The sequence below is a fragment of the Rhinatrema bivittatum genome, chromosome 2 (genome assembly GCF_901001135.1).
Source record: "Rhinatrema bivittatum chromosome 2, aRhiBiv1.1, whole genome shotgun sequence".
Classification (NCBI taxonomy): domain Eukaryota; kingdom Metazoa; phylum Chordata; class Amphibia; order Gymnophiona; family Rhinatrematidae; genus Rhinatrema; species Rhinatrema bivittatum.
The window spans coordinates 523,925,176-523,944,379 of record NC_042616.1 but is presented as its reverse complement, the minus strand read 5'-3'; positions in this window follow the sequence as shown (position 1 = coordinate 523,944,379).

Sequence of the window (19,204 nt, the reverse complement as noted above, 5' to 3'; positions counted from 1 at the left end):
GAGGGAGAACCATCATTTATATGGAGATTTTCACTGGGCAGTAATGATTTGGGGATTTTTCAACATCCATGGATGAGAACTCAACAACAACACAATCAGCGGTAATTAAATTATCATCTAAAAACTTGACACCTGCTCATTTAAAGGTTTTGAATAAAGAGTTGTCATTTGTCCCAGTCAATAAGATGAACTTCTTTCAGGTTGAGGTATGCTTATAGAAATTTCTTAGGATTCTTCATTTGAAGCATTATTTTTCAGCTTTTGAGCTTGCTGGAGAACCTTTTTGTACATTAAATTCCACAGGATGAGGAGCTATCTATCAGTCATCTGCCAGAACCTGGCCACTCGGTCTGCGCCTAACAGGGTACCATCATTATTCATTTGTGAATTGTCAGTCCTTTCTCTTTTTGAAATTTTTTTGTTTTTGATAGTTGTTTTTATAAACAGATAAAAGGTGAGGCGATGGTGGCCACAATGTCCCCCAATGTATGTAATTTATATATGGACCAGTTTGAGAGACTATGTCTGAAGAGGTGACCGTATCAGTCGAGTATCGTTCTATAGTGTAGGTAGATTGATGATATCTTTGTGTTATGGACTGGGTCAGAGGCTTTATTTGATGAGTTTATGGTTTGGCTCAAGCAATGTGATGTGCACCTGAACTTCACCTACTCTTTCAGTTAAATCTGTGTGCCGTATTTGGATATTTTGATTTCCATTGAGGATGGGAAATTTTAATTTATGATTTTTAAGAAACCTACGGACCAGAACATGTTGTTGGAGTACAGTAGTTGTCATCCACGGAACCTTTATGACAATTTGCCAATAAGCCAGTTTTTTAGGCTCTGGAGGCCTTGTTCCTCTTTCTTTGATTAGAAGGTCAAAATGGCTTACATGAAGGTCGCATTTTGTGAGCGGAAGTATACAAGATCTGTGATTCAAAAAGCGTATAAACATGTGAGGTGGAAAAACTATGATTTGCTGTTGCAGCCCTGGAACAATGAGGTTCATGATCGTATTACTTATGTTTTGCTGTATTCACTAGGGATCCAGTGCAGCATAAAAAAGCTTTGGCATATTTTACAGGCATATCCGCTGTTATGTGAATTGCCTATTTCTGCTTTTACATGTGGTCAGCATATTCACAATATGATAGTAAAGTCTGAATGTCGGGGTGCCATTAGTCATTGTGAGTCAGCTTGGGTAGTTTGTGGCCATTACCCTTGTGGCAAGTGCTCAGTTTGCCCACATTCATTTAACAATGTAGTATTACCTTTTGAAAAATTGCAAAACATTGTTTGCGTGTTGCTACATCTTGTGAGACAAAGGGGGTTGTATACATTATGTGGAGTACTTGTCAGTTGATATATGTGGGGAAGACTGGCACACTACTCAAGATAGGATGATTGAACATTGGAGTTCCATTACTCTACAGAGAACCAAGGTCCCTCTTGTGGCCCATTGTTTATCTTGTACGAATTCTTTTTCTGATTTTGTGACTGCTGTGTTGGAGCAAGTAGGTCCTGCTCTCGTGGGGGTGATTATAACTCTTTTTTGAGGAGAAGCGATGGATTTATTGGTTGAATTCTATATATTTGCACAGATTGAACAAATAAATCAAATGGGGGGGTTTGTTGAGATTAGTCTGGCAATTTCTGTCCTCTTGTATATGTATTGGGGATTAGCTTGGTGTGGATGCGGTTTGTGTAATTTGGTTGTTTCTAAGAGTGGGGGTGGGTTTGAGTGGTATTTAAATCAATGACATAGAGCTACATTTTGTTGAGCTGGTAGCCATTTTTAAATGCCTTGAACAGTTGATATGAGGTATGTGGGTTTGAGTTTAGTTTGTTTCTTTTTCTTTTTGTTTAATTTATTAGTGGGTGCATATGTTTTTTGTGGTAATTGTTTTATACTTTTTATTTTTCTAGGTAAATCAATTCCCTGATGAAAGCATTTATTTGACAAAACATGGACCCATGTTGGTTGGGTGTTCTGTTTTGAACAGAAGTATTTTCCACCTTTTTGGGGATTTTGAGGGTAGTGTTTGGGTTTTTTTTTTTAGTATTTTGGAGATCGTTTGAACCAGCAAATGAATGAGAATTTGTGGTGCCTATTTTCTGAACTGTTTGCAGCCCATTGCAAGGAAAGAGATGGTAGATTGTGCTTTTGCACTTATTGAAAATCTGATGCTGTATTCATTAAGAAGTGTTATTCTAAATATTAAATATTAAATATTCTAAGGATAGATTTCATGGAACCTGTTTCTTCTTTTTTATTTTATTTTTAGATTTTGGGTTCCTGCTCATTGTCTATGATGGTTAGACTTACTCTTCTTCCATTTTTGTTCTAATCTATGAACCATCTTTTTTTGATCATTCAAAGCTAAAGAAAACCAGGGAAATTTATTTTTAGAAAGTCAATAAAACTTAGAAGCTATCTGATCATACATCCTTTTTAATTGCATGAATTATTCACTTCAATAGAAGAGTAATCAACCAGAGTACCCATCTTATTCCACAATAACCTGAATAGGGCAGAATCAAATTTAGGGCTAATCAACTTGAAACTCCTCCCACTAACCTTCCCCAACTCTACAGTATTCACCTTACCAAGGATTAAATAATGGTCAGACTACAATACAGGAAGTACATGCACCAATGAAATTATTTGCTGTAGATACATATTTTCAGAGGCATAATCTTAAATCCGAAATATAGCCCTTCTGATGGGTAAGTACATTAGCTAACTGCCGCAATCCAACTATTCCCATCAAATCTAAAATTTGCTATGCTGTTGGTGTGGACAGATTATCCATTTGTAAATTAAAATTTCCTATCAAAATGATGGCTGAGTGAGATGATAATAAACTCACCAGTCCATCAAACAGTTGCAATCTATGTGAGACCCTGAGTGCTGGTGGAGCCCGCATTAGACAAAACTGAAAATGTAAAACTCTAATAAAAGCTGCTTCAATTCCTTCACAAAGTGTTAACGGTATTCTGTGAACTAATAGACTAGATTTCAAATAAATTAAAATGCCTTCTCCATGCTTGCCTTCTCTATCTTGACCTGCTACAGGCTGCCCCCTATTAATGGTGATGGTGGAGAGATGCTGAATGACATCACCTGCTAGGGGTGGCACCGCAGCACTCCCAGGCTCAGGATTCGTCAACAACTGCAGAAACTAGAGAACAAATAAAATGCAGCATGCAGAGGTAAGTTTTAGATTTGATGGGCAAAGAGATAAGATATGGATTTTGCTCTTTCATTACCTTGAAAGAGGATTATAGCAGCTTGTTGGGCGCCCAGACAGGCAAGGGGTTCTTTCAGATTTCGACCAGTGAAATTCTAATCTTATTATTTTTGCTTTTAGTTCTATTTAATCTTTTACATTTATATATGTATGTTGACAGGAATTTTGCCTTCTGCTTTTTCAGAAACTTATATTATAATTTTCTGATCATAACTTTGTCATGATCGATTGTATTTATCTTATTTTGCTTGATATTTGCTTATTGGGTGCTGAAAACTGCTCTGAACCTTTTTGTTAATAGTGGTGTAAAACTTCCTAAATAAATAATAATGAAAACTTTAGGCAAATCACGATTTTTATCTACAGTATGGGTTAAACACCTGCCAATGTAACATTTAGAAACATTTCCATGCCAGAGAAATACAGTATTAAGGGCCTGATATACTAAAAGGTTGATTTTTTCATTTTGGGTCTCATTTTCAAAATAATTAAAGCACATAAAACACAAGTTTTTTGATGTAAATGAGGTTTTTGAAAATTACCCCGAGGGTTGTGCATGCAAAAGTGCAGGCAGATGAAATTTTGCATATACTTTTATGCTTAGTAGAAAATGGTACTCCTGGGGATAGACTTGGAACAGGGCATCCATTTATGTGCACAAATATATGAATATAGATTTATATCTGCTTCCAAGCAAGTGTAAATGTGTGCACATATGTGTAAGGGAGCCAGGGATTTCAACTACCTGTGTGCTATGCTGCCTGTGGAGATTTGGGAAGCAGGTAATACTGTTAGGTTCCCAGGAAGGATGGGCTGGATCATGCCCAGCCAAATGCTCATTAGTCAAAGGTAGATCCACTCTGCTTACTCAGCTGTTTTTAAGTGTTACCCAGTAGGGGCTTCCAACCTTCCATACTGGCACAACAACATTTCTAGTGTGAAGAGGGCTGCTGTGGACTATTTTTTACCCTTGTTGGTCAGCTTTGCTTTACATTAATTTTTCTCCAGCAGTTGAAAGCCAGGAAAGCCTATGTTATGGACATTTGTTACTCTCATTAAAATATAGGGAACAATGTAGCCACTGAGTATTTTGCATTTTTACTGAGACCCTGACAATATGCCATATTGAATGCCACGTACAGCTGATAACTTTCAAAGCAGACTTATACAGGCAAATCCACTTTGAAACTTTGAGATAAAATTGCATGCAGACTTGGCCTGTTATAAAATTACCCTTTTTGTGTCTATGGGGAACATGCTTGGTACATTGGTCCCTCAACTGCAGGAGAATTAGCTCATAACATCTGTTCAATGTTTGCAATATCCTATCTCCCATCCTAAACTAAAGGGATGCGTGCCAACGCCATTACTAGTTTTCCAGTTTGTTCCCAGTTTTCCCAGTTAAGGGACAAGCTTCCAAACCCCTCTAGGTTATTAGCCTCCCTTTCCCCCTGTTAGCTCCAACCCTTAAAACCCCGCTGACTAGCTTAGTTTTTTTGTTTTTTTACTTACATGCCATCCATAACAGTAGTGTGTGCTTGTGCACATAAGTACGTACATATTTCTGTTAAAGTCCCAGAAAGCCCATGTCCCGCCCTTGCTCTGCCCAGATCATGCCCACACACACCCTTTTTGGGCTTTTTCACTTGAGCGCATACCGGGAGATATGCGTGTACATGTGCACCTTTAAAAATCTGCGCAACTCACATCGGTCAGACATACTTGGGTATTTCTCAGCTTTGGAGCGTGCCAGGCTTTTAAAATTCACCTATAAGTCCTAAAATCGATGTCACCTAACCTTTTGTTTCCATCCATCCCTCCAATAGGGATGTGCATTCGTTTCATCCGTTTCCTTTACAAGCATGTAATATGAAACGTATTAAACATATGAAACGAATGCACATCTAATTGACATGTAATGGGAAACGTATGAAACGAATTAAACGAATGAAACAAATGCACATCCCTACCCTCCAATACCTACAGTGCTCCTCATGTAAATAGTATGATATTTGTTCTACTGTAATTGCACTGTTTTTCGATAATTGCACAGCATTATGTCCATCACTAATAAGTTAAAATCAGTAAGGAATAATAATTCACATTTTAATGACATCCTCTTTACTTACTATAGTTTTTAAATCCCCTCTAAAAAAAATACCAACTGGATGTCTGTACATGTTACTAAAGTGTTGTGACTGGAATTTACATTGGGAAGTGGTTTATATTCAAGGTGCAGTATTAGAAATCAAATCTTGTTGTGAAGTTTTGTTGATATTTTGGATGAGCTCCAGATAAAGGACTAGGCTGAAATTGTTGTCATGGAAATAGTGCCAGTCTGATGTGATCAGTCGGTTGTAGAAAAAAAATAATAAAAAAGTCCATAAATCTCGCAGCACTCTCCTGAATGCAGATTGTAAACAACTCGGCTGCCAGAAACTGGCAAAGACATAAATATATTGCTAAAAGTAAACATAATTAATTTACAAAAAGAAAGCTTTTCAGTTCTCAGCAGGATCCCTGCTCCTCATCTTTGAAGGGAAAAAAGGTAACAGATTTTATTATTGACCAAATCTCTGCGTCTGTTTTGAGTCAAAAAATATAGTTCGATAGAAATGTCTATACATTCATAAAGACCTGATGCTAGGGGATCTCCCCCCTCCAAAAATTACTTTACATCTTCTGTACAGAGCTACCAGGAGGCAAGCAATAACTTTTTAAGCTCCTGTACAGATTAAAACAAATGAAGTCAATATTTTGTGGTGGCAGAATGGAAAACTTAACTGGTAAATTTTACCACCAGTTAACTTTGTCCTTATATTGAGTTGTACTTCGCCAATTAAGTGTGCAGCTGAATATCTGCTGAACTATAACCACACAAAACTTGTAGAGTTAGCTTTTGAATGGACATGCCTGGGGCAGCCTTTTCAAATGTAGCCAGTCAGTACAATGCTGTTGTGGGCGAGGACCCTTGGACTGAGGTGGAGTTAGTGCAACCTGCAGGGAGGAGCCCTTGCGGTCCATATGGTACTGGCGTTGCTGGCTGTGATAGAAGGCCAACTAGAGTTTCACCTATACCAGCCCATGTTCCCCTTAGGTTGAGCCCTTGGGTGCTGGGGCCAGCAGGTCTTAGGCATGGGCCTCTGCTGCTTAGCTGAAGATCCAATGAGGAGGTAGAGTTGCAGGCCAAGATCTAGCACAGGGTGGAAGCAGTGGCATTGGAGTCAGTCAGCAGTTGGGACTGGCAGCAGACATTCTAGGTCAGTGTCCAGGCAGTGGTGAGTGGCAGGCAGAGTTCGATCAAGGTCAGTGTCCAGGAGGTGGTCAGTGGCAGTTGGAATACAATCAGAGCTAGTGTCCAAGCTGAAGTCAAAATCAGAATTCCATCCCAGGGAAGCAAGGGTCTGAGTGAAAGCAGGGAGATGAGGAACAGCACAGGTAGGAACAGAGGACACTAGAGATGTGAATCGTGTGCCCGATCGTCTTAACGATCGGGTTCGGCTGGAGGGAGAAAAAAATCTGATCGCTGGAGATGTGAATCGGAATCGGTTCCGATTCACATCGTTAATTTTTTTTTAGTGAGGCCCGACCCTTTAAAATTGACCCCTTACCTTCCCCCACCCCCCCGAACCCCCCCCCCAAAACTTTTACGAGTACCTGGTGGTCCAGTGGGGGCGCGGGGACCGATCTCCGCTCTCAGGCCATCGGCGCCATTTTGGCTGCCACTCAAAAACGGCGCCGATAGCCCGATTAAAAAAAAACCCACCCGACCCTTTAAAGATGACCCCTTAGTTTCTCCCACCCTCCCGATCCCCCCAAAACATTTTTAAATTACCTGGTGCTCTAGTGGTGGTCCCGGGAGCGATCTCCCATTCTCGGGCCGTTGGCTGCCACTCATAAAGATGGCGCCGATGGCCCTTTGCCCTTACCATGTGACAGGGTATCCGTGCCATTGGCCGGCCCCTGTCACATGGTAGGAGCACTGGATGGCCGCCACCATCTTTAAATGATGAGGAGCTGAAGACTGACCACGAAGTAGATGAAGACAAGAACTCAGGAACACAGACCAGAATGCTAACAAAGGAAACAGGAAGGGGAGTCTGGAACTTAGGAACATGAGACAAGAGCACAGAGACCAGGAGCAGGAATGCAGGAACAATGCTGTGGCAACTAGCTCTGCTGGAACGTAGTTGACCTATTGCTGAGGCAAGGAAGTGCTGCCAAGGTGGCCTTATATAGGCTGCAGTTCTTGAAATCATCAGGAAGCACCCCAAGGAATTTCATGATGCGGGCCCTTTAAATCTGGGTAGTTTGGGCATGTGCACGCCTAGGGGCAGCCCCTGCTGGAGTCGGCAATATGTTCCTGCAGCATACCTTGGGCCTGGTTAGACGCAGCAGACACTGCATCTAACCATATGCTACTGGGGGGCCTGCCACAGCATCAGGAGAATGTGAACATGAAGTGGGGCTGGAGGTAAGAACAGCGGTCTGCAGTCCCGTCCCGTGGACTGCTGAGCGTAATAAATACACAGCATACATTGGCTACATTTGTACACATAATTCTGTCTGTACAAATTTAGCCAATTAATACTGAAAATCTCACTAGCTACATTTGAAAAGGCTGTTCCAGGCACACACAGACTTTGACTCTTTATTTTAATCAGTTAAATTTGTGCACCTAGAGTCTGACTTTCAAACATATCTGCGTGACCCTGTATACGCAAGAACTAGGATCCACAAAGATTTGATCAAGTGTTTAAAAACCTTCATGAAGCAGTTTGTATAAGTTTTAAAATATGCATATCTCCACCTCCAAAGTCCAAACATACTTTTGAGCATGCGGATATTCTGTACGTACTTGGGATCTTTACTATGCGCATACTCTCTGTGGTACATGTGCTCACTTACATGTTATGCTAGTGTGAACAGATTGAAAACATTTTAAATGTTTAACCTGCTTGTGGAAGCACCCATGCCCCTGCAAACTAAATAAAGAAAAGGAATAAAAGAAAAGTAAAAAAAGAAAAGAAGCAAAATAAATTAAAATAAAAGGAGAAGGGGCGCAGGAAGTTCCAGGGGGTCTGAAGGAAGCCTTCACTGAATGGACGCCAAGTAATGCACTGGGACTCAGGGGAGAGTTGGGATAGCAACAAGGGATCATGGGATAGTCCTGTTGCTGCTTGGCTGTATGGGAGAGGGGTCCTGGAGACAGTGAGAAGACCTGGGAGATAAGTCCATACAGCCCCCCCCCCAAGGAAAGCAATTTAAATTGAATGATTTTGCAATATTGAGTGTTGGGGTGCCCTGTACTAGTCCCCATTACATGTGCAAGGGTGTTTTGAAAGGTTTTTGTGGCCAGGGGACAGCCCCTGTGCTGGGACTCCAGTCTAAGCAGGAATCCATGCCAGAATTTCCTGCAAGGCCCCTTGTATGTTTACTGTTACAAGCTCAAAAGCACAAGAATAAATCTTGTGGCTTTTCATAGCCCAGTGTAGGAGCGCTAACAGAGAGGTGAAAAGCCCCTGGGATGCTAACTGTGAGGTGAAAAGCTCCTGATTTGGGGACAGTGCAAGAACTTCAAAAGAGTATATAAATATAATAGAAACAGCTGACACCTCTGCCCTATAATAATGATGGCTGAGAGTGGCAGTAGTATAGCATCTAAGAAGGTTTATAAAAGCAGCACTACTTGGGTGACATCAGAGGAACACGGATCTGCTCCCTGAAGAAAAAGGGTCTTCATGTGGGGACTTTGGGAGAGAGCATGAAAACTTTGGAGAAAGCAGAAGTGCTGATAGCCAGCTCTGTCTTCCTCCAGAAGATTTGTGGTAGAGCCAGCCTGCACCAGAGGGGAACAGCTAGAGGAACCAGTAGCAATGCTGTTACTGTGTTCCTGAGGAAATTTGGAAGCAGAAGGAGAAAAACAAGTTTGATTCCAGTTTACAGGGTGAATCCTGTGCCCTGCAAGGTAAAGACAAAAGGGACAGGGTAGTTAATGGTAATATCTGAACAGGAACGCAGTTTAATAGAACCTGTTCTAATTAGAAGGGCTAGTTAAAATTGAAGCTTGAAATATGAATGCTGTTCCCTTGAAATTGAAGTTTAATCAAACCTTCGGACACCTGCACTAGAAAGATCTTAGTTGGTGGAAGATACTCGGTGCCTGGGAGGCAGTCTTCATTATTGATTTCTTATAGATAGATAATAGGTACCCCCCTGGAAATGGACACTGACAGAGGAAGACCCAATGCAAAAAGGACAGGACCCATCACTGGAGGAAATGTGACTGTGTCTGAGACTATCGCACAGTGATATACAGAGCTTGGACCCAAGATCTCAGGATCACAGATAAGTATGTGACACACTTCTGAAGGATATAAACTATGTCTGGCCAGACTAATAAAAATTAGTGAGCTCAGAAGAAAAGTGACAAAAAAGACAGGCAACCCAGAGAAAAAAAAATTACAGCCAAGCAATACAAAGAAACTTATCATAAGAGGGATACTGTTTTTGTTTCAGTAGAGCCTGGAAGAGAAAATGTAACCCAGAAAGATTCAATTTCTTAAAATACAAATTTTAAGTTTGGATACAAGTTTGGGACATAGCTAGAGTAAATTAAAAGTTATACTTACCAGATTCTGAGTTGAATCCAACTTGAAGTTTTACAAGAAGGAGAAGAAAATGAATAATATTGGTTTAGTACTGCCATATACATATAAAAGAAAAGTTTAAAAGATTTTTCATTCTAAATATTTCTTTGATAGTTGATAAAAGTAAAAGAAGAAAAAGAGGATTTTTTTCTTGCAATATTGTTTCACTGATTCTTATTAAGAGAACTTAAAAATTTGTTATTGTTTATTACAATTTCTAAACCTTTTCTTTTTGGTAAAAATAAAGGGGTACATATTACCTAACAATGGCAGAGGTGTCCCCAGATGCGCCGGTCTTGGATTGCGGTAGGAGGCTTACTCGATCCTAGAAAGAAAGGTATGGTGGGGGGGGGGGGGAGGGGGAGGGAAAGGGTTGCGGTGAGCATGGCAGGTAAATCTGGAGGTCGCGATTTGAAATTTTGGATTTATAAGAGAAAGTCAGAGCCAGGGATGGGGGAGGGACAGCAGGCCTCCTGGTGCCAAAAGTTTCAGTTTTTACATTGAATGGCCCGTTTTGGAGGGGTGATTAGTTCGGCTCCTTAGGGCCTTAGCAACTCAGGTGGTGGGCGGGAGGTGAGGAAAGGCCGCAATTTTTTTTTAAAAGGAACATAACTTAACTGAATATATTGGGGTAGATTTTAAAAGGTTGCGCGTGGGTGTACACATGCACCTGCTACCCGGCGCGCATATACGTACGCCCGATTTTATAACATGCGCGCGCAGGTGCGCGCATGTTATAAAATCCAGGGTCGGCACGCGCAAGGGGATGCACAATTGTGCACCTTGTGCGCGCTGAGCCGCGCTGCCTTCCGCCGTTCCCTTACCCCCACCTTCCCTTCCCTTCCCCTACCTCTCCCACCCTTCCCCCCCTACCTTTTCCTTTTTTTCAATTCTATTTCCAAACTTACTTCAGCCCTGGGGCTGAAGTAAGTTGCGCACGCCGGCCAAATGCCGGCGCACGATCCCAAGCACAGCGGCAAATGGTATGGTATGGTGTTGGTCGCAGGCGGCTGCGACCTTTGCTGCTCACCTCCTTTTTCTATGCAGCTCCGAGTCTGGGGAGAATGGCGGCCTCCGCTTCCACACGCCGACCTTCATGGCATGCCCGGGACGGTGTGGGCGCTCCTGGCAGCCATCTTACATCCGAGTTTCCCTAGGTACGCGCGCGCATGCATGTGCCTGCCCCATTCTTAAAGATTTGAAAAACACAATCTGTTCAAGACAAGTGATGGAATCTTATACTATCAAATTTCTAAATACCATCAACATAAATACTTGCTGTAGCCTGGATTCTAATTAACAATGAGACCTCATACAATGTGGCAGGGTCACCGCGTGAGTGCCCAGAACGCCACTTTCAAAGGTTGTGCGGTAATAACTTTTCAGAATGCACCGTCATCAAAATTCAAATCATCGGTCTCTTTGTTCAGATATTAAAGTAATGACAACTTGTGTCGGTTTACTGGAAAAAGTGAGGCAGTGAACACAATAATTATCATAGCGTTTCACTTATCGTAGAGTTTTACTTATCGTAGCATTTTGTAGCGGAGTATGCAGTAAGGATATAAGTGTTGGCACTGGCCCGACACGGCTCGTGTTTCTTGCACCAGCTTCCTCAGGGGCCGCACAATGCCACTAGATTCCAAACACTGCTGCTTAGCTCTGCTACTAGGCTGCAGCTTTTTTCGGGCAGCCCTTAAAGATGTCATGGCGGGAACCTAGGGGGGCGTCCCCACCACATGACGTCATCCGCATACCATATTTAAACTCAGCTGACTTCTTGCTATTCGAGTTAGCAAGGATTCCGGTCCTGCTATTTCTGCCACACTGGGACTCCGTCTTGCTATCCTACTGGGTGACCTTGGTAACCACTCCTCGGGGGCCTTGCCGCACTCAGGGCTATCCGCTCCTCGGAGAGCCATTACTCTCTACTTCTCTGTTTCAGTGAGTTCCTGCATCGTCCTTGGACGACCCTTGCTGTTCTTGTTCGGATCTCCTCAGTGCCTGATCCTCCATCTACTTCCACAGTACTGGCAAGAGTACAGAACCTGCTCATCTACCTTTGGGGCACGGATCCCCAGGTTACCCCGCTTGCGGGCCACTACCGGATCCCTCCAGTCTTGTGCAGCTTTCCATCGGCTTCCGGCCTACCCCACACTGAGGACCACTACCGGAGTTGCCAGAACAAGCTACGCCTAGAGAAGGTATTCATCGAACTACTCCACACTGAGGATTCTACACGGACCGACCAGGTCTGGTACTGACTCTATTGATCTGCTCCTCGGATCCTCATCGGCTGTATAATAAAGTTATTTCCTCTGTTGTTCATCACTGCTGAGACCTTGCCTGTTGTGGTAAGCGCCCACAGGGCTCCTCCCTGTGGGAGGAGTCTTCACTCGCAACGACCCAAGGGCCTACTTCTAGTTCAAGGCACACAGAACATAACACCCCCGCTGTATTCACAAACTTGCACACATCTAATGATCTTAAAAAAAAAAGAAAGGTGTGGCATCCCATATTTCCGCGGCACAGGCTCAGTATTTTCTGCTGCTTCCCTCCTGCTTTGGTGCCTGCTTGAGCAAAGTCCTATCCTGCCAGTTGCAGTCTTCAGCATTGCTTATGCAGAGCTCAGCTGCTTTCTGTTTTGTGGCATTTTATTCCCACATGACCACCATAATGCCTGCCTTCAAAATAAAATATGTAAAACAAAAAAACAGTAGCAATGCCAGAAAGCAACTCTGAGCCTTGATTCCAGTTCCTTTGCTGCTGCCTGCTTGGCCACTCATCTCAGCAGCCCGCAGGAGGGGAGACAGCCAGGCGGGGACTCATGCTGTGGAAAACAAGTTGAGTCTGCTGAGTATCTGGGATGTCAGTGAGGGGGCTGCGAGATGGAATGGGACAGCTGAAGCCTGCAGCAAACCCAACTTTGAGGCAGCAGCAGGCTGGCAGCTCACAGACACACAGACACACACACACACACACACACACACACACTATGGTTTTTGACTGGTATAGGGCAGGGTGGCTGCTGGGGTGGGGAGCAGAGCAGGAGATCTAGAAGCTATTTAGTAGGCAGGCTGCAGGCCCCACTCCTGTAGCAGTGTGTCGCTTGCATTAACATTCCTGCAGGAATTTTCTGAATATGCATTGGCTCCTCCCTGCTTCTGAAGGGAGAGACACTGGTTTTGGGGTGTGGTGGGGTAAGACAATAAATGAAAGAGATAGGTCTTGGGGAATTCATAATAACTGGTGAGAGAGAAATTGCTTTAAGGGGAGGGGGTGACAGTTACTGGTGAGATACAGAAATTGCTCTGGCGGTGACAATGACTCATGAGAGAGAAAGAGAAATGGTCATGTGGGGAGGGGATGACAGTGACAAGAGATATAGGTCGAGGGAGGGGTCATAGTGATGAGAGAGAATGGAGAGTGAGCAGTGTTAGCTTTTGGGTAGACGTACTTGGTGGTCACCCTGGATACCACCAGCATCACCTATCCTGTCACAATCCAAAGAGAGGTCTGGTGGGGCCATAGCAGACCCGATACGATGTGGCCTGAAGACACAGGGAGGCATTGAGAGTGTGAATGTCTACGAGACAGTGAGAGCCAGTGTGCATGTATGTGTATGTATATTTATTTATTTAACATTTTTCTATACCGACCTTCAAGGATGAATACCATATCAGGTCGGTTTACATCGAACAGGGGATAGATACATATAACATATAACATATATGTGTGAGAGAGTGAGCTTGTGTGCATGTATGTGCATGCATGTGCCTGAGAATGAGATCCTGTGCACGTATGTGTGTGTGTGTGTGTACGAGAAAGTGAGAGCCTGTGTGTGTGCATTTGTTTGTGTGCACAAGAGAGCCTGTAAGCATATGTGTGTATGTGTGTGTGTGTGTTTGAGTGAGAGAGAGAGAGAGAGAGGGCAAGAGAGAGAGCCTGTATGCATGTGTTTGTGATATGGGTGTGCGTGACAGCCTGTGTGCATGAGAGCCTGTGTATATGAGAGGAGAGAGAGAGAACCTGTGTATGTGAGAGGGAGTGTTTATGTTTCTGTGTTACCCCTCCCCTAATCCACAACAATTTTAGGATGACTGGAAATCAAAGAATATCAGGTATGGAGAGTGGGGATTTTTTTTTCTAATTAGATTTAACTGATGAATGTGATTTGATGTATCTGTTTAGAAATATTGTATTGGTTTTTCAAAATATTTAAAAAAAATTGTGATGTCCTGTTTATCAGCTATTTTGAAATATTATTTTTATTAGTATAGTTTTACTAATCTGATTAATGTGTTATATTTCTTGATTTTATTATTGTTTATGAGGAATGATGGTGTTTCTGATTTTACATTGTTGCACTGCATTCTTGTCTGGCTTCATGCAGTTTCCTGTTCAGTTTTTTGTTTATATTTTATTCTATATTTGGTGTCAATCTGTCTGTGTTCTACATGTGTGATTAAAGGGACATATTCTGCTGGCATGTAGTTTCTGTGTAGGGATACAGCAGCCTGGCTTATTTTGTTTTCCTAATAGGAGGTGTATTGGTGTTTTAGAACCTGGTGTAATATTTCTAGTGTTATCTTTTCAAATGTAGGGTTGTTACTGCTTGAGTGCTGGCAATTAATGCTGTTTTGGTATGGGAGGTTTTATTAAAATACTTCTAGGTCGCTTATAGCAAAAATATTGTACTAAGAAGATTACAATATAAACATAAAATACATCATAATAGGTTTACTGTGTTATCATTCTAATTCAGTTTACTCATGGCTTTCTGAGGGCCAAGCCCATATCAAATGTACTTTACAAAAGGCCTATTATCAAATGTCTTTTTTGCAGGGTTTTCTGGTTGGTACCAGAAAAGTGCATGTAAAAATAATATACATGTCTCTGTGATATTTTTACCTCAGAAGACTATGAATATCTTTTTTCATGTGCAATCTGTTATAATAAATGCAAAGTTTGTAATTGTGTGTGGTGAGGGCTACTGTATAAAGCTCGCCTAGTGCACCTGATATCCTTACATCAACCTGGAGAGAGTATGCCACACACAAACCCCACCATTCACCCATGTTCCACTTTTCCAGGGAGCAAATGCTGTGGAAATGTGGGAAGCAGGTAGCAGGATTTCTGGGACCGTAGCAGGGTTGCCAGCATCCAAACTGCTTAAAAGACAAGAAACAGAGAGTAGGATTAAATGGTCTATGTTCACAGTGGAAAAAAGTGAGGTGATCAAATTTGCAGATGATACAAAATTATGCAGAAACGGATCAAGCGGATTGTGATAAATTACAGAAGGGTATTGTAAGACTGGAAGATTGGGCTTCCAAATGGCAGATGAAATTTAACGTGGACAAGTGCAAGGTGATGCATATAGGGAAAAATAACCCTTGCTGTAGTTACACAATGTTAGGTTCTACCTTAGTAGTTATCACCCAGGAAAGAGATCTAGGCGTCATGGTGGATAATGCATTAAAATCATCAGTTCAGTGTGCTGTAGCAGTCAAAATAAAAAGATGGATGTCATATTGCCTCTGTATTGCTCCATGGTGAGACCTCACCTTGAATACTGTATGCAATTCTCATCGCCACATCTCAAAAAAAGATATAGTTGCACTGGAGAAAGTGCAGAGAAGGGTAACCAAAATAATAAAGGGGCATGGAACGGCGGCCCTATGAGGAAAGGCTAAAGAAGTTAGGGCTGTTCAGTTTGGATAAGAGACAACTGAAAGAGGATTTGATAGAAGTCTACAAAATCATGAAAGGACTTGAGCAGGTTAATGTAAATTGGTTATTTCCTATCTCAGATAATAGAAGAACAAGAGGGCATCCATGAAATTATCAAGTAGCTCATTTAAAACAAATCAAAAACATTATTTTTCACTCAGCGCATAGTTAAGCTCTGAAATTTATTGCCAGAGGATGTGGATATGGCAGTTAGTGTAACTGGGTTTAAAAATGGTTTGGATAAATTCCTAGAAGAAAAATCCATAAATTTCTATTAATCAATAAGGAATAGTAGCTTGTGATCTATCTAATGTTTGGGTACTTGCCAGGTACTTGGATTTGGACTGACCACTGTTGGAAACAGGATGCTGGGTTTGATGGATCCTTGGTCTGACCCAGTATGGCATGTTCTTATGTTCATATCAGTGATACACTGTCTGCCATTCTTTTGGGAATTCTGACCCTTGCTTTCCCCCTTCTTTAGCATTTCAAATCACCGAAAGGGCCAGACTCCAAGTGGACCCTCTGCCCCCCTTGACCCTCTCGATGATTTGACCTGTGCTGTGCCTTTGGAGCGGGGAACACCATCTCATCCCTCACTTCAGGCAGCAGATTGCTTTGAGCCACCCCTGACTGCAAAGGCTTTACTGATGATCCTGTCAGACCCATATAAAGTGATTTACAGTAGTCTATTGATGGTAAAATCAGTGCTTGGACAACTGCTCTAAAATTGGATGGTGACAAAAGAGGTTTCAGGTTGCAGAGTGTTCGCAGCTTATAAAATCCAGCATGAATGACTGATTTAATTTGACTATCAAACTTCAAGGCAGTGTCAATCTGAAAACCCAGACTTTTTACCCAGGAAGAGATTGGCAGAGAAACCATGTCAATTTGAATTGAAGGGTATGTGTGCCTTGGAGTACCTCGATATATGGGTAACACTTCACTTTTTGCAATATCCAATGCCAGTCTTTTAGATGTAAGCCATTGAAGTACAGTGGATATACAGGATGACACAGGCTGCAATCTCAATATAGAATTGTATGTTATCTGCATACAATCTATAACCGGAACAAAATCTGGCAAAGATCTTACAGACTGGAGACATGTATATATTAAACAAAAGTGCTGATAATGCAGAGTCCTGAGGAACACCCATAGTTGTCATATCACAATTAGACAGCACAATTCTATGCTTGGCTTGTTATTTTCGACCTGATAAGTAGGATTTCAACCATGTCCAGACTGATCCAGCTATTCAACAGTCACGTAATCTGTACAATAAAATTTGATGATCAATCATATCAAATACTGCTGCAATATCGAGGGTTATCAATATATATATATATATATATATATATATTGCCAGCATTTAGGTCATGTCTCACTCAGCACATCTATCAAGAATACTAACAGAATTTTAGTGCTGAGTCCTGCCCAAAAGCCAGATTGTAAAGGATCAAGTAGCTGATGATCATATTTAAAAAAGTTATGCATTGCTTTAACATGACAGCTTCCATAAGCTTTGCAAGAAATGGAAGAGGTGAACTAGGCCAGTAATTTAACAAGTCTGATTGATCAAGATTGGTTTTTTTTTCAACAATGGCCTCACTGAGGCTCACTTTAGCGTACCAGGAACAGAAGCCCTTATGGAATGACATATTAATTATAGTTATGAGTGCGGTAACAATAATCTTTTTGATTGCCTTCAAAATATTCACACTGCAAGGATTTTATGGGCAAAGAGCTAGGCTCATGCAGAAATAATATTTATAACTTCAAATTGTGAGGTTGTTTCATAAACTGACCATTTGATTTCAATCTCATCTGGTAGTACAGAAAACCAAGAAGGAATTTGAGAAAACTGGGTTATTATTATTGAGATTTTATCTCTGGATGCCTTCATAAATTGCTCACAATCTATATTTCTACTTCATGATGTTTCTGTGTTGTTAGATTGCAAGCTATGGCAAACAAGACCGGTGGGTTATTTTCTGTTGCTTGAAATTTCTTAGACTAGAAAGCTTTTTCTATGTTGTCTAATTGGGATCTATAACTGTCAAGGTGCATTTTGTATCTTAGTAGAGACTCATTAGATCTCTCTTTTTGCCTTATACTTTCTAGCTTTCTAAGTTGGCGACACTGTGACTGGATTTTGCCACTAAGCTAAAGTTTCTTCTTGGGCATTACTTTTTATAAATTTGCACAGGGACCACCTTATTTAATGATTTAACTAAAGCTTATTCCCAACTGTCAATTGCAATTTCAGCAGACTCAAAATTAAAAAATTGAAGTTCCAATGTTATGACTTCTTTTAGATGATCAATATCAAATAGCGCTCTTCTTGTTTCATATATTGAAGGCTGAGATAATTTTGGAGAATGTCCAATACTAGGATAATCAAAAAGAATAAGAAAATGGTCAGACTACAGTATGGGCTTGACCAACACAGTAGGAGACCATGACTCGATTAATGAGGTATTAACAAAAAACTAAATCAAGGATATATCTATGTATATGGGTGGGTTGATTTATGATCTGTTTCCAACATTTGGCCTGGATTTTCTATCTTTGCACAGGTTTGTGAATTCCGTGGTAATGGGGGGTGGGGGGGGGGGTGAAGCGGGGGGCGGGCCTGCAAAAGCCGGTAGCGATCGCACCACCGCGGTGTTATCGCTGCCAGCTTTCGCACCCAATAGCGCCACCGTGAAAGGTGGTGCTATTGGGTGCGCTACTGGTGGCGATAAGGGGTCTTACCTTTTCGCCACCAGTGAAGTTTCCGTAGCATCTACTCACCACCACCCTGATTCCTCCTCTTCCGGTCCTGACGCCGCCCCAACTCCACCCCTATCTAGCTATCGCTTTTCGCGTGTGATAGGGATAAAGAATGACCCTCTACAAAGGTCATTCTCTCCATGAGCCATTCACAGTTCCTTGTCCAAAGTTTCTCATCAATGTGTAGCTTAAAATCTCCTAAAATCAAAGTATTGTTCAGATCGGAATCAGCTTTTAAAAGTTGCTCAAAAAAAGGTGAGCAGTTCATGCTTTAATAAGTCAGGTGGTGCATAAACCAAGCAAATATTCAATTCTTTAGCTGAGGCCATAAGCATTTTTAAAGGAGATCCAAAACTTATATTTTCTTATTTCAATTTCCACTTCTTTTTAAATACTAACAATAGACATCTACCACTACCTCTAGCTCGAGGTTGTGTGTGCGCTGCATAGTTAGATGGACATAAATGGTTCAAAATAGTGATATCAGAAACTAAGCACCAAGATTCTGTGATAGCAACAAAATCAATCGATTCACTTACAATGAAATGATATAAAACTAGAATCTTCTTATTTACTGTGCATTGATTAAACTAAATTTTAAGCTAGAGGGAAAGGAAGCTCTAGTTGTATTTGTTCATAACATAGATTTCAAACAAGATGGCAGTCATTCATTTCTCCCATTACTATGACATGACAAATCTCCATACCGGCCTTATCCAGTTATGATCAGAATCAAAAGGCGTACCTCAGGCAGTAAATCAACTAATGGATGGGCTGGTAGTAAAACTTCATC